Source organism: Lepisosteus oculatus, chromosome 2 (genome assembly GCF_040954835.1).
Source record: "Lepisosteus oculatus isolate fLepOcu1 chromosome 2, fLepOcu1.hap2, whole genome shotgun sequence".
NCBI classification, from domain to species: domain Eukaryota; kingdom Metazoa; phylum Chordata; class Actinopteri; order Semionotiformes; family Lepisosteidae; genus Lepisosteus; species Lepisosteus oculatus.
This window is the reverse complement of record NC_090697.1, coordinates 51,926,300-51,948,382: the sequence shown is the minus strand read 5'-3', so window position 1 is coordinate 51,948,382 and position 22,083 is coordinate 51,926,300. Positions and strand designations below refer to the sequence as shown.

Genomic DNA, 22,083 nt, shown 5'->3' with positions numbered 1-22,083 from the left:
TTTTTTTCTGGATTTGTTTAACTATTTTGGAATCTTTCACTAGAAATTAAGGATATATCCTGTGTTTTTGATTGGTGTGGCTTTAACAGATTTAAAGCGGCCCTTCCCTTCCAGTCCCTCACAACATTGCAAAAAGCACTGCTTTCTAAACAGGCAACACAGCTGCTTAACTCAGAGTGGCTGTTCCCCCTGCAACTTAACTGCCCTGATTACTTTTAGAAACATAAATTAGCTAAATAAATGTGTGTTCCCTTTTCTCTGCACCCAGATCTCTCACATCAAGAGTGCAGCTGTTTTCTACATGAACTCAGCCCTCTCCGGAGAGTATATAAGAGTTAAGTCCTGACAGGATCCATTAAAAGGCTATCAAAGTGGTTTTATTTATTCATTGTGTTCCACTTTAGAAATATCTTTCAAGTAGATGGCAAGCAGCGCTCAGAACCCACATTTGCTCTCTTCTAGTGCCATTTTCATGCTGCTGATTTAGTAACTATCATTTATCTTTTTCAATCCAGTAGACTGCACTATGATCTTTTAGATTTAAAATTGGTAATTGTGATGTATTTGTGAAAAACCCTCTCAATTTATAATTGCCAGCTATTGAACTCCGTTCACTGCTGTGATCCCTGTACTACTGCAGCCTGATTAACCTCATTCTCCTCCAAACACACCCACTGTTGATGCTTCACTGTGCCTTGTGAGACAGTTGAAACTGCCTGGAAGAGTTGAATATCCTTCCTTGAGAGAACTGTGAGCTCTCGGGGACCAGAGACTGTCAGGAAGTACTGTTGCGTTTCAAGACTGGATCAACCCCACCCAACACTGGAGCTGCACTGCTGATTGGTTGTGCCCGCTCTAGGGTCATCTAGATAACACACTGTATTAAATTAATGATATATCCCAGGCTTGAACCTGCAATGTGTGGAGTATAAGGTTTAGCCTGTTCACTAGAAAAGTGTCTTTATCAATCCCTCTTTATTTCTGTTTTTTTGTTCTGAATGGGTAATTTATTTGAACATTCAATGTTTTTAAATCTAAATTCACATGAATAGTAATAGTTATAATGCTTCTTTCATTACTCATTTCTTTCATTCTGCTTCTTTTATTTCATTTGTACTATATAATCAATAGTGCAGTTCAGTGACACTGGGTAAAACTTTTGTGGTTCAAAAGTAATTATTACTTGATCCCTTTGCCAAAAATTCAATTTGTTTCTTAAGAATCATCAAAATGTCTTTTTGATCAGCACATAGCATATTGCTTAACAATATACGTAGGGCATATTAATAAATTTTGTCATCCCATTTAAATTATTGTAAGAAGTGTTTACTATACATATGATACATAAGAACTATTTCATTGTAAAAATTCTCACTCACTGCAATGTTAGACATAATGCACATCTTGATATCACTTTGCTCCTTCACACAATGTTTGTGTAATTCATAAAAGAGCATCATGCCATTAATTGAAATCAATGAATACATTACATAAGGCAGAGATGTCCAAGGATATTATGGTTTCTGAAATGTGTATATAAGCCAAAAGTGTAAATTTGAAAAGTAATTTTTATAAGTAGATTGTTCTATTTTATAGCTATATCAACTGCATAAATATTAAGCATAAAAACATACCATTTTATTTATGGATACATATTTTTAGAAAAAATAAAGTATATGTGTACTTATTAAACGTTTTTGATCATTTTGATCAATTGATCATTTAAAACTAATTTAAAACTGTGATACTCTAAAGTGACTTTAGACTGTAGTGCTAAATCACTAAATTATCTAATTAGTGAGAGAATGGATTGAGCACGGGTGATGAAATGATTTAACCTGTTGAAGGTGAAGCCTTGAGAAAGCTTTACATTGCAAAGTGCATCTAATGGTTTGGTTTCTGGTGCATTTTTAGGTGTGTGAGTGCAGTTGTTTCCTAAAATTATTAGATATGTAAATGTATTTTTATCCATGATTATTGATGATTCACTACATCAGTAATTATGTCAATATCAGTATCAATGATATTGTTCTTTTTTATACAGGATTGTATTTGATGCATCTGCCCCTGTGGTTCTGGAATTCTATGACCTACTTTCTCACAACTCTAAAAACATCTTCACATTTTGTTTTTGTCCTGCCATATTTTTTTCGGACACTCAGACTTCCTGGGGACCAAATTATTGTTTTACCCTCAGTAATGTCTCCTACAGCAAGATTATTCTTATTACCTCTATCATTATGGTGCTGTCAGACATTTTGGGCTGCTGACATCTTATGTAAGGTCCCAGCTTATCTGCATACCTCTGGCTAAACAAAATCACTGCAGCTGAAAGAAAGGCCAAGAGTAAAGCATAGTACTATAAAGGAATGAGCTGTCCTTGTTGTCACTATGCAATCTACAGAGATGCTGCACAACTTGACAGTATATCTCCTCAGGAGAGTTCATGAGAGGCTGCTAGGTAGAATACTGTAACACAGTTCACTTCATGTCCTCAGAGTAAAAAAAAAATGTGTCCTCAAAGTTCAGCAGAATGTTTGATGTGGGTATATGCTGCACAGTATGAATAGTTTTAGACATCTGGGTTGAGGTATTTGCTAAAATATACTTCACTTTATGGTAAAAGCCAACTGATTTCAGAAACTTGCTAATGAAACAAAATTACTGTATATTTCTCAAAAACAAATGCAGGACACATTAATTACCCATTTCTGTAAGTAAGAGAACAAGACTCTGGATTAGTGCAACATGTTCAATAAAAGTAAATAATGCATTATGCTTCAACAGAAGACTATAGCAAGGTACTATGCTAAAAATATATGTTAAATAAGTAACATTTGAATTAATCTAGGAACCAATATACAGTGCTGAATTAAAGACAGAACTGCAAAGCACAATTTGTTTACTAAATGTATAAATAAATGATTTTACAAATGTATGAATCATCTTATATGCCTCAAAGTTACCAAATAGTGGTTAATTCCATGATGAAAAGTAGTAAGAGAAAAAACATAGCCTTTCAGCTGTTGAACCTTTTTAAAATATGCGGTAGAGATGTGTATATGGTTGTAAAGTGAAGGAGAACAACAGAAAGAGCAGATGACTATGGCTAAAGTAACTGTGAAAGTATCCAAACTAATGAAAATATGAGGAACAAATTGCAGGAGATATGCAAAATGCTAAAATCTGTAAACAACAACTCAAACAAAAATGGCAGCTGCAAGCTTATGGATACTGCCATAGTGAAGGACGTAAATGCTCAGATGTTAACAGTTGAACAATTGATCTTGAAATTGGACTTTGTCTTGGGCAAACAATGGGATACAAAAATTAATAAATTCACATGGAAAGGGAGAGGACCACATATTAAATACTCAATTTTGCAAGATGAAAGTAACAGGCTTATCTATGCCAAGCTATTTTATTTCTACTCTTCTGTTCTGTAAGAACTATCAGTTTTGTTTATCTTCTTAAAGTCCTGTATCTCGCCATCCACTTGAAGAAAGCCTGGTCTCTCCATTATTGACTTAGAGATTTAATTTATACTAGTGCTCCCTCTAGGCACTGTAGATGGTGTTTTGGACATTGGATAATTATATACTTCATTACAACTTGTAATTTAGTAGAAAGATTCACAAAGTTGACATACCCATTCTCCTCTTTTCCATAATCACAAACTCCTTACAGATAATTCCCCTTTATCCTGTACTCTTTGTAGAAATAATGGGAATTACATTCTAGCAAGCTTTTTAACGAGAATGGCTCATTACAAATAGATACAGTAGTAGAATTTGCTGCTGTTCCCTTCTCATTCTGTTCATATTTGGTTTTCCATTCTGCTGTTTGTACATATGGCGCCCCCTGGGGACAAGGCTGTCTTTGCACCTAGAGCATGATCTAACATTAACATGTTTATGTTAATGGGTTCATACAAACCTTCAGCAGTAGTAAGTGTTAGTTAGGGATTTTAATTTTAAAGCACTGAATACATTTCTTTCACTTAATGCCTTAAGGCAAGTGGGATAATCAAACATTAGCTTCCAGAAAACCCAGCTATCAAGTGATTCTCCTGAATTTTCATCACAGGGTGTATCTGACCCTTTGTAGACAAGATTATATGAAGCTAGTCCCCAGTCTCTTGTGTACTGCTTGTCCAAGGGTATTATTTACATATTTTTATAACTTTTTACATGTTTTATGAATGTCCATATGGAGTTATGTTTTGGAAAGAGATTTATTCTTCTTTATCTCATATCCTAAACAAGAATATGTTTCTTGTTCCAGAATGATGACATGAATCTTTGTTTGGTTGGATGGTGGCAATGCTGAAAAAAATATACTGAACATGTATTGCTGCTGTGCTGGAAGCTCCTGCTTTTCCTACCTGGACAGCAATATCAATATAAACCAGCCTTATTATCATTTAGATAGTTGGATCCACGGTGCCTGAAAGTGTGGGTGGAGTGGTAGCTGGGGGGCCATTGAGGCTTGGAGAGCTCCAGCTGCAGTAAGCACACTCAAAACTGGCTAATCCTGCTAAGAGGTCCTTACCACCTACTGTATAAGGAGAGGAGGGGCTGTTGAGGTTTTGTACCGTTCTGTTCTTGTTAGTTTTGTTTTAAGGAAATTGAAAGTTACATAAAAGAATGTGTTTATGTTATCATGAATGACTGTTGATGTAGACTAACATCAAGATCAATTTTACATATCAGTGTTTGATAGCACAACTGTGCTGGCTGGAACCCCACTGGCTATGAAATTTGAACCTATATGTAGTGATATAGAAATATAAGAATAGGATATAACATATAACTTGTATACAGTTACAGATACACATACTGTACTGTACTTTGTTTGGTGAGGGACATGGAATGTAAAAAGGATTTAGCTCCAATTCTGTAGGCACCCATTCAAATCAGTGTTACAACACAATCACATTACACTAAGCATATGACTGTGTGGCACTGATTTATAAGCTCTTACAGAGTTATATAAACTCTGGGATGACAATGTTTGCATGGCTGTAGAATATAAACTGTTCCTGAAACAGCTAGTTGTTGCTTGACAATATCTATAAAATCTGCCAGAAGACAAAAAAAATAGTTTGATATGACCAATAAGCAGCAAAGGATTCAACCAATTCTGTGGTCTGCTCAGTGTAAAGTATCGGTGTACAGAGATGGAAGACCGCCGTCCATGATCATGGTGACTTAATAACTTTATTGCATCTAGATTTGTTCCATTTTCATGCATTTCCAAACTACAGCATTACAGAAAATGCAAATACACTCTCTGAAATTACTCAGCTGAGCTGAGTAATAACATGATAACTCATCTGCAGGATACTACATGAACAGTTTATTTATTGTTTTTTACCAAAAGTCCTCTCTACCCCAGAACCCATCTATATGAGCAGGACTTGACCAAACGTAATCTTCTGATTGGCTATGATGGCATAAGGAAGACAGAGAAATCTATAAAACAATGACTCCAGGCTGCTTCAGATATACAGTACATGTAAAATATGAGTCATTCTATCCCAAGGGTCATAAAATGTTGAATGCAAACAAAATCTAAGCAAGTGATAATCTGCTTGTGAAATTAACACCTGCACTCTTCTATTGATAAAAAGAAAGATCAGAGAACATCATATCCCTAGAGTACTTTGACCTACTTTCTAATACCAATGAGGAACTTCAATTCAGCAAATCTTTTTTCCAGGTTCTTTTATGATTGTTAGGAGCTTGGAAGAGAAAGCAGAAATAAAAAGACAAACTGCCGAAAGTCTTGAATATATTCCTGTTAAATGTTTCCTATAAGGGGTCTAAAAATTCATTAAATTATTTAAAGCAGGTTTAAATCTATAGCTCATGGGTGAGCTAAGGTAATAAATACAAAAATTAATTAATTGTAATTATAATTTATACTATATTGGAATATGGAAGAAAATGTTGAAAAACCTTGTCTCAAAATACGTTTATCTTAAATCTATTGATTCATTTAATTAAATTTCATGATTCTTTCATAGAATTTGTAAATAGGGCTCAACAGCAGAACTTCATCTGCACCTTTTACTATACCAGCAACCTATTAGCCAACTAAGGTTGGCTTACAGGTCTCAATCAAGTTGAAGTGAAGTAAAGTAGTGTTTTTGAAAGGTATTGTCGCTTCTAGAATCTGCCAGAATCTGTCACATTTAATGAGATTTTACATTTTTGAATGCCAACCTCATCTGTGAGTGAATTGGCATCTTGAAAAAAGCAAACAGAAACCCAGTAGCTTGAGAAAATAGTTCCAGGATGTTGTATACTCAGTGTCTTAGGTTTATTCCATCCTGAAAAAAAGAAGAAAGAAAACAATGTTTCGGCCGTTGGCCTTCTTCAGGTGTGAGAACGACAAGGCAGTAAGCAAAGGTAATGTAGCAGGAGAACAAATGCTGGGAGAGAGGAAGAGTGAGGGGCGGGAGCAGGGGACAGAAAAAGAGGCAAATCAAGAGGTGTGAAGTCATCACCCAGATGGCATCTTGTACCTCCAGCAACCTTATGTACTGTATGTCTTGCAGTAAATACCCAGCCATCTACATTGGAGTAACAGGAAGGAGACTCAGTCAGAGACCGCTTCAGAGAACATGTTAGGGCTGTGAAGATTAAAGATCTCTCAAAGCCCATTGTTTCTCATTTCACCTCTGACGGCCACGACCACTCTAATCTCTCTGTGTTCTCAAAGATGGTTTTCCCAACTCATACATCAGAAAGACTACAGAAACCAAATTATCCTGCAGCTAGGATCACACCTTCTCCCTTCTCTAAACAACAGACTACTTTTCTTCTAAATTTTCTCTATTCATAGGAGGTTTCATTTCAAACCTCTCTACACCTGTTCTGACTTCACACCTCTTGATTGGCCTCTCTTTCTGTGCCCTGCTCCCACCTCTCGCTCCTCCTCTCTCCCAGCTGTTCTCCCGCTTCATTACCTTTGCTTACTGTCTTGTCTTTCTCACACCTGAAGAAGGGTCCACGGCCGAAACACTGTGTTCTCTTTCTTCTTTTTTCAGCATGGAATAAACCTATTGTTCCTTTGCAGCCTATGCATGCTGATGCAGCTATCCACCTAAACTACCCTGGCTTGAAATAATTCTCTCTGAAGTCCTATTGTTTATAAATCAATAATTTAAAGATTTTTTTTTATTTTCGACAGAGATAGTATACAATCTGTAACATTATCTCTCCAATGTATTGTACCCTGCCTCTGTTATAAACTAATTTGCTTTGTAAAGTACAAGCAACACATTAAATTATATACTACAACTTAAGATGCAAAGAAACATTCCTTGCTTAATGCATTAATTGTGGGTTTTAAAAAGATAAATAACAGGATGACATTTGTTTTTCAGTGCAAAGTTTGCTCCACTTGTTAGATCTCCAAAATATAGAGAACAGCCAAAGTGATATTTAACTGAAAAAAGATATATTGTAATGCCATCCTGATTGTAGCATCTTTAGAGGGCAGAGCCATTGTTGAGAAGGGACGCGTTACCTAGGTAACCACAGCTGAACTGAGTTGGAGTAATCATGAGATACAGGCTTTAAGAGTACGTGCAGTACTTCCCTCAGGGGAGATCAAACAAGATCTCAGGGCTGTGCGTGCGTGCGTGCGTGCGTGCGTGCGTGCGTGCGTGCGTGCGTGCGTGCGTGCGTGCGCAGACCAGGAAGGGTGCATTAGATCTCGTCCCCCATCTGTGGAGGCCACACAGCAGCAGGTGTGAAATGCTGCTAATGTCAGCAATAACTAAGAGTGCAGCTATACTTAAAAAAAATTAAATCAGACTAGTGGCTGCAGGTATATCTCAGTAAGGGGGTGAGAGATGAGCACCAGTGTTGGAGGAAACTAAGAAAAGAACAGTGAAAGAAAACTTCCAAAGAGGGATGGATGTGTGAGTGAAAGTTCCAGGGGGAACTGTAGAGGAAGGCCTTGAGAGAAGAGCCTTAGAACGGGCATGAGATTTAAAGGGACTGTGGCCTGCTACTGTATAGTGTGAGAGCAGGACTGACAAGGAATTTGCTGTATGAGTGTCGGAAGCAGTAGAGGGACCCTCCCCCAAATGATACGGGGTGTCAGGGGAGAGAGTGGGGTTCTTCTGCAGACCTCTGATGGTGGGCATGTGATGGTGACATGGTGAGGGTGCCACCAATGCTGCACAGTGTGGAAAGCGCAGTGGTGGATGAACATGAGGAAGGTGCATTGGCAACTGACAATATATAACCTATATATAACCTTTCCTGATACAAGTACCCTTTCACATATGCTCAATCATGACTGCACGAGAGTGAGCCACTATGCAGGTTATGTGAAACGGTACTTGTAATCAGGAAAGTGGTCGGTCTCAACACAGAGGGAGGTGTCATTGGAGGGTGAAGCTTGTCAAGCTTGGAGTCCAGAAGCAAAGCGCTTGACAATATGAGGGACCAAGAGACAGCTTCCCAGAAGGTATCTGCTGGAGGGCAAGAATGGAAAGTAAAGCTCATTGAGCCTGGGAAGAGAGCGAAGGGTTCGGAGAAGCAAGTGACCTCATTAAACTATCTCGGAGGAGATTGTAAAGGAGATTGGTGTGATTGAGATAGACATTGGGCCTTCGTCTGTGAGCTGTGGGCCCAGAGATCTCTAAACATATGATGCCACCTTCCTGGGTTACCCTATTGAGGGTGGCCAAGTTCATCACTACAGTGCATGTTAAGAGAGTGCATGCAGAGACACCATTTGCAAATAAAAAAGGACTGAGGAAAAGTTCTCCAACAGGCTAAAAGTGGTGTGTCTGGAGCAGTGGCCTGTTCCTTGCCCAAGTGGTGGCCACTACCCCCGTGGTATCACAATAGTGTATATCTAAATTTAGTTTCTCTTTTCAATAACTTATTTTAAATATATTTCTGCATTTTTATTTTTACATTTACAACATCATGTGCAAGCTCAGGTCATTAGATAAAAAGCTAGATAAGAATTAGCTACCTGTTGTCCACAGTTAAATGTGGATATAGATGTTAAATGTGCTAGTCATATTACAGCACATCTAAAATTACCTTTTCTATATGATTGTATAGGTACAGGTTGTATAGGTAACTGACATAGTTGAAGTAATGATTGTTGTGAAGTCACTGTATAAAGTATTGTGTACTGCAGCCTGTCTATTGTAAACCACTGATAATCTGATCCAATTTATGTTCTTGAACACAGTTATCTGAGGTCTTTTAGAAGCCATTTGAGCTGCAATACTTTGTTAAAAAGGAAATTAAAATATGAAACTTAATAGATCTCAGTCCAAAATATAAAAGAAACACAACCATGCAAGACATTTACACAACACTGAGAAGCAGCACTGCATTTCAAAAGGTAAAATCACATTTATTCAGAGCAAAAAGCATAGAAACAAATTATTTGAATTATACAAAGCCCGTGATTCCCGTGAAGGTGAAATTTACTCATTTTTGTATAAATAATTAATGATTTTTGATAGAATCCTGTTATAAAATCGTAAGATCTATTAAATAAAATCAGGAAATGTCCTGCAACTACATTGTGTTTTGGTCTGTTTCTTCTTAGAAAAAATAAAAACATTTTTACTTCAAAGTTCCTGTAAATGCAATACACATACATGTATATAACAAAGCTTAAATAACTACATTTTCACCAATCTTTTCAAAAGTAATTAGTATATCTGAGTTATGAGAAATCAAACTGCTAATAGTGGAAAATGGTTTTCTATGTTTTGCCACAAGTTATAGAAAAAGTAGGGTGTCAAGAAAGATAGGCAGTAACTGCAAGCTGTTAGTAAATGTCTTTTTTCTTTTGGAGCTAGATGACTGTTGTTGTCGCCAAGAAAAATATAAGAAAGTTTCCAATGAGAGGCCCACCTTTGCAAATTAGATTTTTAGTAGCTAATTGATCTGAGAATTTCATCCAGTTGTTTCTTCTACAATAGACTGGCCAGTTTGTTCACACTTGTGTAAAGAAGTGCCTCCTGTTTTCAGTTTTACATATAGAGTACTTCCACATGGTTACCATTTGTGTCCTGCACAGGCACTACCTACCTTTTTTTTAAGTGAGCAAGATCACAAGTTTCTCCTGACAACACACCCACTTCCAGCTACATTGTAAAACACCTTCTACCCATGGAGTCTGGCAACACATAAACAAAACAGACAGAAAGCACTGTGAAGTCATGACGAAGAAAACACAAACCACAAGTGCTACTAGGATGTGGGATGAGGGTTACCAGATGTAAAATTATCACTTGTTTTAACATAACACTGAAAGTCTCATGAATTTACCACCTAAAATTCAAATTCCTAACACGAAATCTTAAGTACAGACACACACTCACTTGACCTACAGTACTGTTATTATACTGTAAGTGCAACAAAATTACCACATACAGTATAAACTGGACATTTAGAGGAAGAATGGGCACCTACTGTACATAAGAGAAAAGGAGAAAAGCAAATAGATTATAAATAGGAACTACAGTACATTTTGTAGAGTCTTCCCGCTATAGTTTGCAGGTATAGTATAGCAAGGCATACTGCATTGCTATTTCTTCCTGCCAGAGCCCCCAACAGGGGCATATTTTAATAGAGCACAGTAAGTTGTCAGACTCTTAACCTAGAAGAAGCCGCATCAGTAAGAGTACACCTTACGTATCCTACATAACAAAGCTTACAGGTGTAACTTAAGTTGGATGAATTTTACAAAAGAAGAGCTATGAAGTAAACTATCCACAAGCAGTCTGCTTGTCCATAAAAACTTTATTTACTGAAGCAAAAAATATATTTTAGGAAATGGCCAATTTTAATAGTGCTTATACTGTAGTTATGTAAAAAAGTGTGTAATTCATCATCAAAATATCCCTTTTCAACTGTATTTTTGTATGCTTAAAATTCCCTTTATCCCGCATGCTAGTTAATATATTCAGAACAGCTTCTACTAAGTTAATGTATGTACATATCAATAAAAATATTAGCATAAAAACACATACACAATCATGCAGGGCAGATGTAATATTAATTTCTACAAATAAAAGAAACGTTTAATGACACAATAAGGTTGTTTTCATGCTCTGTCTGAAAATTCTTACAAAGAAGTGCCATTTTATAGAAATTAACAGATAATACATTCATCAATGAAGATTCATAGCTGACAACAAGGTAATAGTTTTCCATTTTATTTTTAAACAGGAAAATATTTTTGAGATTTCATTTAATGTAATTCAATCAAATTCTAATTAAGCTGACAAGCTAATGAATATGAAAGGAATAGCATAAATATTTTAGTATTTGTCAGCACCTCACTTGGCTGAGAAAATGACAGTTCTGTCCTTAAGGTCGAGACTTACAAAAAAGATCCCGTTTTTTGTGAGGGTGGAGGGAAGGGAAGGGTTCTAGAAAAGCTGCATGAAAAGGGGTATTCAGCAGGCAATACTTATACATTAGAGAGAGGGAGTGCAATTACAACACACCTCCTCCTGAACTTCTGCTTAAGAGCTCCACTATACAACGTCAATATTTTCTGTTCCTGATTAGTTTGATATGATGTTGGATAAATCGACTGCGTTGATAGTGTGAACTTTGTTTAAATACCAAATAGGTTGAAGTTGATATTGACAAAAGCATATGCATTAAAACCCATTTTGGAAGTTGCAGAGCATAACACAAGAAAACAGTCCAGAATAAATCAAAATCTTATGAAATAACAAGTCACTGTTCACTAAGAGTAAATATAAAATGAATGCTTATTATACAAACCTTACTCTTGCATTTTAAATAGTTAATTGTGCCATTTTATTTTTATTTATTTCCATTGTTGATGCAGTCGTTCCATAGACCAGTGGCTCTTAATTCTGGTCCTGGGGAATCCCTGTATCTGCTGGATTTTGTTACAAGTCAATTGTTAATCACTGATCCTTTTAATTGAACCATTTTATGTTTATATCTGTGTTTACCTCTGCAATTAGTCCTTGGTTTAAAAAAATATTGCATGAAGGGGGCTATTTATAACAACTTGAACATACAAAAGCCTTTGGGTCTTTTCACACTATTAAATCAAGAATTTGCTCTATCTCTCTAAACCAGGGGTGGGGAACCTTTTTTCTGCCAAGGGCCTTTTGGATATACAAAATAATCAATTTAAAAATTAGCCTGCTATATTGGTCAAACATTTAATTAACTCACCCCTAATGTGATGACTGGAACTGCCTCTCTTTGGTGACAGGTTTTCCCTTCACCTCCATGAACTGCTTGACTTCATCCCGCAGTTCGTAAAACACAGTGTGTTAACACTTTCGCAACGTGTACACTCCCAGCCTGCCTGGCACTGACTGCCCTCTGAGTCACCGCAATACAGGCAGGAGGGCAGCCGTCGAGAAGCATGCGTGTCTGTCCCGTCATGTATTAGCATGTGTCCTATCTATCCCGTAATGGACGTTCCTTGCTTGTCCCTCAAAATTAACGTTATTATTATGATTCACTTAATATAAATTTATGTTGCTATGAAAAAAGCTCCTAGATTTATTGCATTTCAAGTCCCGCATGCGTAGGGCTGGGCGACATGGCCAAAAACACTATCACGATTAAAAATTTCATATCAGTCGATATCGATAATTCTTCTTCTTCTTCTTTTTCACAGCCTTAGTCCCAGACTGTCCTGGGGTCAGCTGCTTTGGTTGCTCTTCTCCACTTGTCTCTGTCGAGCACATCTTCCTCACTCACTTCACATACCTCCATATCTTTTCTCACACAATCTATCCATCTCTTTCTAGGCCTGCCTCTTCCTCTGTTACCTTCCACCTCAAATTCCATTACCCTCTTTGTTACTTCCTCAACATCCCTCCTCATGATATGTCCATACCACCGTAAGCTCGCCTCTCAACCACATCAACCACCCTACATCGTCTACGGATTTCTTCATTTCTGATCTTATCCTTCATTGAAATCTGCAGAATCCATCTCAACATCCTCATTTCAGTTCTTCTCATCAAGTTCTCTTCCCTCTTCCCTCTTTCCAACTTCCAAGCATTCAGCTCCATATAGTAGTACAGGCCTAATCACAGTCTTGAACATTTTGCACTTTAACTTTCTAGGAATTTTCCTGTCACAGATTATTCCAGTTATTTCTCTCCACTTGTTCCATCCAGCTTTCACTCTTTGTTTTACTGCCTCCAGTGTTTCTCCTCCCTTTACCAGTTTTGATCCAAGGTATTTAAAGCCATCAACTTGTTTCAGTTTTCCTCCATTTGTCTCCTCAACATTGGTCATAGTATCTCCTCTTCTCTCCATTACCATTATTTCAGATTGTTCTGCATTCATTTTCAGTCCACCCTTTTCCAGACTCCTCTGCCATTAGAACACTTTCTCCTGTAGCTCTACTTCTGAATCTGCCATCAGTGCCACATCATCAGCAAAGATGAGTTCCCAAGGCACTTCTGTTCTTACCTCCCCTGTCAGTGTGTCAATAATGTTTATGAAAAGGAAAGGACTTAGTGCTGATCCTTGGTGTACTCCAACTGTGATTTCAAACTCCTTTGTCTCTCCCCGTTGTGTTATCATCTTCGTAGTTGCATCCCTATCGGTTGCTTGAACTAACTTCACCATGCTTTCTGGTACTCCTTTCTTCCTCAAGCACCAATACACCACCTCTCTGGGCACACGGTCATATGCCTTCTCCAAGTCCAGAAAGGCCACATACAGCTTTTTCTCTAGTGTCTTCTCCTGTAACTGTCTCATCACAAAAATGGCATCTGTTGTGCTTTTCCCCGCTGAGAATCCAAATTGTGAGTTGTGGATCCTGACTATCTTCCTGAGTCCAGAATGTTTTCCAGGATTATCAATCCATGTTCCAGAAGTTTTATTCCTCTATAGTTTTTACACTCCATTGGGTCTCCTTTCTCCTTGTAGATGGTAACCATACTGCTTTTTGTCCATTCTTCTGGAATTCTCTCTTACTTTGCAATATTTTTAGCAATCTCGTCAGCCACTGAATCCCCTCTTCATCGAGGTTCTTAAAGTGTTCTGCTGCTATTCCTGATGGTCCAGTTGCTTTGCCCACGTTCATCTCTTTGATAGCTTCTGTCACTTCCTTTACTGAAATTTCTTGGATTGGTCCATACACTACGTCTGCCTCCACTAGGTTCTCCCTCTCATTTTCTACATTTAACAGATTTTTGAAGTACTCCAGCCATCTTTGCTTGATCTGTTCTTCTTTAATCAAGACTCTGCCTTCTCCATCCTTGAGTACTGCTTTTTTCTGTCTCGCTCTATGTTTAGCAATCTTGTAGATTTGGTCCTCTCCTTCCTTTGTTTCAAGTTTCTCATACCATTCTTTCCAGGCTCTTTCCTTTGCTCCTGCTACACTTCTTTTTGCTACCTTCTTTAGTCTCTTATATTCTTGTAATTCTCCAGTGCCATCTTTCAGTGCCTTGTATGCTTTTTTCTTTTCCTTCAGTGTTTCCTGAACTTCCATATCCCACCACCACTCTTCATTTTCCCTTGGTCTGCCTCCTCTTGTCTTTCCACAAACCCTGGTAGCAGCCTCTTCTAGGATGTGGCTCATCTCAGTCCACTCTTCTTCAACTGAAGGCTCCTCTGTTTCCTCTGTGTTGTTTTTCATTTCTCTCACCAGCCTGTTGAAATCTACTTTGTTTTCTCTCAGTTTCCACACTTTTGTTCATGCTGGGTGTTTCCTCTGCCTTATTCTTCGCTCCTTCAATATTGTGATGTCCATCACCAGTAGCCTCTGTTGTCTGGTAACAGCCTCACAGGGCAGGACTTTAGCATCTTGGACTTTCGCTCTATCAATTCTTCTCACTAATATGTTATCTATTTGGGTATCATGGCCTCCATTCCTGTATGTCACCTTTTGCTCATAATTCTTCGTGAACCCTGTGTTCACTGCAAACATTTCAAGAGCTTGGAGTGTTTCTAGTAGCCTTCCTCCTTCTTCATTTCTCTCTCCTAGCCCTCTCTGACCATGTTCATCTGGATAATCTGGGCATTTCTCTCCTAAATGTTACGATAAATGTCAAATCCAGACAGTTAATTGGTGAATTAAACAACTCTTTATTTTAAGAACACATCACTTGCCAAACAGCAGAAACATTAAACAAATCTGTTAGCTGCCCGGTCTGCAACACGCACGCGCACTCGCGCAGTATTTAGTGCGCATGCGCGTACCATGCGTAAAGCATGAACATTTATTGAACATTTGTTAAAATTATATTGAGGAAAATTATATCGCGATAATTATCGTTATCGCCAGGCTCTACGCCTGCGGTTGCCTTGGCAGGGCCAGACCAAATGATTTCCGGACATTCCCCACCCCTGCTCTAAACAGGTCTTAATATGTTTATAAATCCTGTTTATGAAGAATGGACACATTCAAAAATGTCAAAGGCAGAAGTTCAATTACAGTCAATTCTGTAATTCTGTAATTGAAAGTTCAATTCTGTAGATGGCAGTTCTAAAATTCAAAAATTGCTGCATGTTGATACTTATTGTATATACTTATTGATACTTATTGTTGATACTAACATTTACATATTTAGGAGCTGAAAAAAATTAAAAAGATGTAAAGGTTAATTCCATGGTAGAAAGTAGAAAGAAAGAAAAGTACAAACATGTAAGACACCTAAAGAAGGCATTCTCAGGATCACTAATGGTTTTACGGCCTTAGGCTGCTCAGACCTGATTCCCTTTCCGGAGATACAGGTACGTCTAATATTAGTATTCATGATTCCAATTACTCAATTCCCACATTTTTCTTTATAATTCGTCATTATTCCATCACCGATTCCCAGGCAGTACTGCCCTCATACCTCTGTCTTTGCGGGCCAAATTTTCAGTGGCTGGCTTTCCTGGGCTGCTCCTCCGCCCTGGAATTTGGACCACACTCACCTTCCGTTGATTGCTCGACTTCATCCCAGGGCTGTTCCCTGTCCAGAATATCAGGGCTTCTCAGCAATTGTCCTCAGTCCGGGCCGCTGACCCAGCCTGCACTGCTCCCTTTGACTCATCAGCCTGAACAGCACTCCAGTTTGTCTCGTCAGTCCTCTCAGCACTTCCCTTCAAGTCTTCAGCGTCAGCCTGGTGACTCCTGTCTCTTACCCTGGAGCCCTGAACTCCCTTCCACTGGCCCCACCTTCTCTGTCAAGAGCTCGACTGCACTCTGGTGGCAGCATCCCCCGTACAGAACCCCAGGCCTCTGTGTGCTGCCTTTAGTCCCCAGACAAAGCAGCCTCTATCCCTACTTAAACCTCCTCCTGAACACAGGCCCCTTTTGCCGACTGCCCTCATTACCGATGCTTGCCTGGCTTCTCTTCGTGCATCAGGGCTTTTTCCTTCTTCTCACATTCTCTTTTCCAGGCTGCCTTTGTCACTTTTTTTCTTTTCCCTTTTTAGCCAGTTTCCAAAGCCCCAGCTACCCTTTCCTCCCTAGGGATCCAGGCAGTAGGAATCTGCTCCAGATCAGTGTGAGTGACACCCTGTCAGCCTGCGCCCCCTGTGGATTCCAGTGTTCTCAGGCTCTGACTGGGAGCAGCCTCTCCCCAACGGCCGTGCTGACACAGGGTCCGGAAGATGAGAAGTGACTAGAAGACAAGTCACTTTTTACCTGCTCCTGACTCCCCCTGTTTGGTCCAAAGGCACCTGGGCATCTTGTGCTGATTACACCGGGTGCTTCCATCAGAGTTATGATGATAGCCTGAGAGCTGAGCTGACAGCACTGCCTGGCCTGTTATTGAAGGAGACCTTCCATTAGGGCGTGCGCCTTGAATCACTGGCTCCAGGGCCCTCTGACTAGACCACCAAGTGGGGGTGACCTGTCCACACCACCACCCATAAACTCCCACCACCCTTTGTGTAAAGAAGATCCTGCTGTTCTCAGTCCTAAACACCTTCTTTAATTTACATTTACACTCTCAGGTGTTTATTTCACGCTTTATCCTCCAGAAGTAAATTGGATTGACTTGATATTGAAAATACTTTTAAGAATTCAGAATACTTGTATCACATTCACCTGTATTTTCCTCTGTTAAAAAAAAATGTCCCTTTTACATGTCTGGTTTTATTTTAACCTTTTCTAGAAAACCAATATCCTTTTTTGTAATGCAGTGATAAGAAATGAATATAACATACTAAAGGTATTTGTTATATAGTTTTGACACAACATAATTGAAATCCCAATTTAAATCCTTGTGTATCCTATCTTATTTCTGAGCAGATTTTATTGCTGCCCTGGTTTAGAGGAAGATAGTGATGAGTCAGCATAAATACCTATTTTGCTTTTAAAGGCTGCTTCTTCAGGATCAGTTCAGTCACATTGTGTTTATAATGTACAGTTTCTCTACATGTACAGTATGTCATGCTTTGCAGTTGTTTAACAGGAGATAAACGTCAGAGTTTCAGTTTTGTATAAAATAGTATAGTCAAAGAACATCTAGTTCTGTAACTATAAATTAGCATGATTCTGATTCTAAATTTTGGAGAAAGTACAACGAGAGATGCTATCTAGGGCTTTGAACTACAGAGTCACAGAAATCAATAGGTCTGTTTTGAAGACTTGGTGCTTTTTAAAAAACTTTGTGTTAGCGAATTAGAGCTAATTTATTTGTGTTACATTGACACATGCTACAAGAGCATCTGTGAATTGACTCACATTTACAAAACAATTTTAAATGAAATCTTTTTAAAAACCCAAGCAATTAAAACTGTCTAACTATCTAAACAGGACTATGATAAAGAAAGGACACTTTAACCTACAGTATAAATTGCCATTAAGCCTCTGTCCTAGTTTCCCACATACCCAGCTAATATTTCACTTGTGCTGAGAATTAGTTTTGCCTGATTTGCTAGGTAGAGAGTAGTTAATTGCCTTGTAGATGACATGGAATGATTTTAACAGGCAGATTAGAGGGTGGGGGATAGGACATATGGGTGAATGTGCATTCCATTCATACCACTTAGGCACACTGCAGGGTACACTATGTGAGGTGTCATATATGAGCTGGTTAATCTGACACTGATGAAGACTGATGTGGAATATTTAATATGCAACTTTACAGTACTTCTTATTAATGTTTCTTAAGGTTATTTTCATAGCCTATGTTTTGTGGTATATTTAAAATGATTATGATCTAACAGAAACATACTATTTTAGATTTCTAATGATCAAAAACATTCTATAGTGTGTGGGAAATAGCTGATGAATACAGGACAATAATCATGTATTTTTCCTTTTTATAAGGTGTCCACTTACAATTGAATTGTATGAGCCATTTCCTCCAAACAGCAGCAAAGCTTGCATTATTCAAAGTCACACAATGTTCAGCAAACATACTAATAATTTTTTAAAACACAGTGAATTGATGTGACTCTCTGAGCTCTTTCCAGAAGCTTGCACATTTATATGGAGTTTTTAATGAAAGTTCGGGAGGAATGAAGGCAGCCGCGCTCATTCGACACAGCTGCTGCAATTCTCACTAATCCCGACGTAAGCAACCGGTCTCCACAAATATCAAACGTCACCCTCTCCTCTTCCTCGTTCGTTTTCTGCATAGTTTGTTTTTGCCTAGTTCGAATCCGTGCTCCCTTCTCATGGATCTACAAATCCGCCGCTCCGATGAAGACCTTTTCTGCAGCGCAGGAGACTCTCCTACCCTTCTCGTCCAGTCCACCCCCCACAGCTCCCCTCACCTCCGTCTCATCGCCTCCTTCAGCCGCCGTGCCACATCAGCGCCGCTCATCTCCCAGCCAGTCCTCACAAGATCCAGCTCCTCGTCGAAGACTGCGTTCCGCCGTCGTAGTCCCTCTCTCATTACAAACCCAGTCTTCCCGTTCCTCCACGGCGAAATCTCCAAATAACCCCCGCTTCTCTTGAGGATGTCCCTGCCGCCGCGCTTCATGCACATCGGCTCCCCCTTCTCCTGGATCATCTCTCGCGATTTCCAACCGGACCGTAGCAAGCCTCCAGAGGATACTTCGAAAACATGGCGTCCATTTTAAAAGAAACGCTTCCAAAAAAAAAAAACTTAACCGCAGTCTACACAAGGAAACATCAACTCCCCAGCTTCCCCCGGCGCTCTCTGATGACATCACCCGCGCCGCCGCCACTCATCCCAACGTGAGGACCCCGAGGCCGCCCGCGCCTCTGCCTGTCGCATCTTCTGTCTTGTCTTGTCCTGATATATCCGTGTCTGTCTCTTCCCCCAAGCAATCCATTCCTCTGCTGAACAACTGCACCTAGCCTCTCCCACCCAGCCTCCTGCCCTAAACTCCTTGCTGCAGAGTCTAAGGCCCCAGGCTCACGCCCCTCCCCTCCCCCCCCTTCTCCGCTTAATCTAATTTCTGCACTCTCCTGTCTCTACCTCCGGCGTCCAACACGGCTCAAGCTCCGCCAGCTTGGTGCCTTCGGCCCCGGTTTCTTTTCTTTTGGCCCATGCTGCTGTCTCCATGGCCCGAAGGCCAGCTAGTAAACGACCCCCAGCTCAGCTAGCAGGCGGCCCTTACCCTCCCCCACCCCCTGGCGTCCAAGACGACTCGGCAGCCTCCTCAGTCCTTAACGCAGCCTTCGCTCCTGCTTCAATTCCCAGCAGTCTTCGGCTTCCATATCCCAAGCCACCGAGCTTCAGGCCCCAGATCCGTCAAACCCCTCCTACCACAATCTGCTTTCCGCTCTTCTTCTCTCCTCATCTTCTCCCTTCCCCGGTGTCCAACACGGCATCCGTCATCCCATGCCTTCGGCCCTGGATTCCAATCTCCCCTTTACTAAGGACTTTTTGTCTGAACAGCCGTTCCTCTCCCAGCTCCTCCTAACACACTAAAGTTTAGTCCTCCTCCCATTCCCTTTCCACTCCGGCAGCAAATTCTGAGGTGCGGACGTCAATCTAGCTCACTTTCTCTCTTCCTCCACTTACAACTCCGATTCTAGAACAGTCGACTGCGGCTCGATTTCCATTACTCAAATCTTCTGACCCTCACTCTGCTTCAGTCCTTCGAATTTCCGACTTCTGCTTGGCTTTCAGCATTTTCCACGACATCACGTGCTCCGCCTTTCCCCAACGTCATCAGGAACTCGACGATTACATGCACAGCATCCCCGATCTATCCGTCCTTTTCGAGGGCTCCCTGTCCTACGATTACCATAAGCAGTTCTTGGCCGAGGCCGCTGCCCGCCTACTCCAACGGAACCAGCGCACCTACTGGGGAGCCCTGGACATTGAGCTTTACTGTCGCACTTTCACTGGTGTCCAAGCTCTTTCCTGCGACTTCTGTTCCTCTTGGACACATTCATCAAATCTTTGCCCAGGTACCGTCCGCAAGCCCAACCTCGACTCCGCCCCTTCTCCCCCACAGCATCTATTCTCCCGCCAGGTCCTCTTCAAACCTTCCCGGTCCAAAGATGTTCGCAGTCGCCCCATCGTGATGATCAGAGGCCAACAAATTCCCAACATCTTCAATTCCTCTACACGTACCTCTCCCCTTCGTCGCTTCCTTCACATTCGCAGCTTCTGCGGCGAAGCTCATGCTCGCTCCACCTTCAGCGTTCCCAAAAGACTACTGGCTTTTCTGTCTACCCCAATTGACATCCCCGCTCTTGTTTTTCGGCCTGCTCCATCACCCCGACCCCTCTTCCACCCACATCTTACTCGACGGCCTTTCCTTCAGATTTTCACCAGGCCCGTGCACACTTCCTTCTTCCTTTGTCTTTTGCAAAAAAAAATTTGCAATCTGCCACCGCCGATCCCCAGTCCGTTGATTCCTTGCTAGCATCCAAAGTCGAGAATGGTTTCACGATTTGCCCACTTGACTCTTCCCCATTCCCTGCATACCACATCAATCCCATTGGTATAGCGGTTCGTCTGGGCGCCTGGCTCGCTAAGATCCAGCTCCTCGTGCCATCTCCAGTGCCGTTAAAATTATGCCTCCTGACCCAGACCTCTGGCACCTCTTCGGAGTTCATTGGCAGAACAAGTTCTTTGCAGTCCGCCTTACCTTCGGACGTAGGAGTAGCCCAAAAACATTTTCGGTACCTTAGCCGAAGCTCTCGGCTGGATCCCCTCGAATAACTATAAGCTTCCTTTTCTCGTCCACCTTCTCAACGATTTCCTTACCATAGACTTTCCTCACACCCCACTTGCAAGAGCCTCCACCACACTTCTTTCCGTTTTTAGGAAACTAGGGGAACCCCTTGCCATGGACAAAACAACTGGCCCCTCTCATATAATCCAATTCCTCGGGATCACCCTCAATTCCATCAATTTCTCCGCTTCCCTGCCTCGCGACAAAATCGACAGGATCCAGATGTATATTTCTATCTATTCTTCTGCCAAATTTCGCACAAAGAGGGAACTTCTCTCTCCGCTCGGCCACCTCAATTACGCCATGCGTATCATCCCTCAAGGACGGTCTACCTTCTCGACCTCGCCTCTTCCGTGCCCTCTCTTTACCACCACGTAAGCCCTTCAGCCAACTGCAAATCCGAGCCCAGGCTTTGGCAGCTTTTCTTGGCCAACTCGAATGGCATATCTCTTTTCTACGATGACCTCCTCTCTGACACTGAAGATATCCAGCTTTTCACAGACGCAGCCCCCTCAGTCGGTTTCGGAGGCTATTACAAAGGCCAATGGTTTGCGGCCCCTTGGCCTCCTGATTTCTCTCCAATCCCTCTCGCCAACCAGTCATCAGCCTTGTTAGAAATATTTCCAATTGTCGTTGCTGCTTCTCTTTGGGGCCACAATTGGAAACATAAACCATCCTCATCCATTCGGCCATCCATGCAGTAGTTCATATAATCAACAAAGGAAGGTCTTCATCCCAATCCATCATGAAATTCCTCTGCCGCCTTAAATGGATTTCTCTCACACATCAATTCATTCGCGTAGCTGCTCACATTCCAGGTCACCTTAATGAGATAGCTGACTCTCTCTCTCGCTTCTGGAACTTGGCACCAGATGCAAGACCGAACCCGTGCACAGTATCTCCCTATTCGGAACTCACGTTCCTCCGAATTATCCTTTCCATCGCTATCTCCAGCCGGCCCAGCAAA

At 40.7% G+C, this 22,083-nt stretch overlaps 1 protein-coding gene across 2 annotated transcripts in view; it reads right to left on the bottom strand.

Moving 5' to 3' along the window:
* The window catches only part of LOC102687262 (metabotropic glutamate receptor 1), a 108,532-nt gene that overhangs the window by 23,638 nt on the left and 62,811 nt on the right, over positions 1–22,083 (bottom strand). The gene's annotated exons all lie outside the window — the stretch shown is intronic.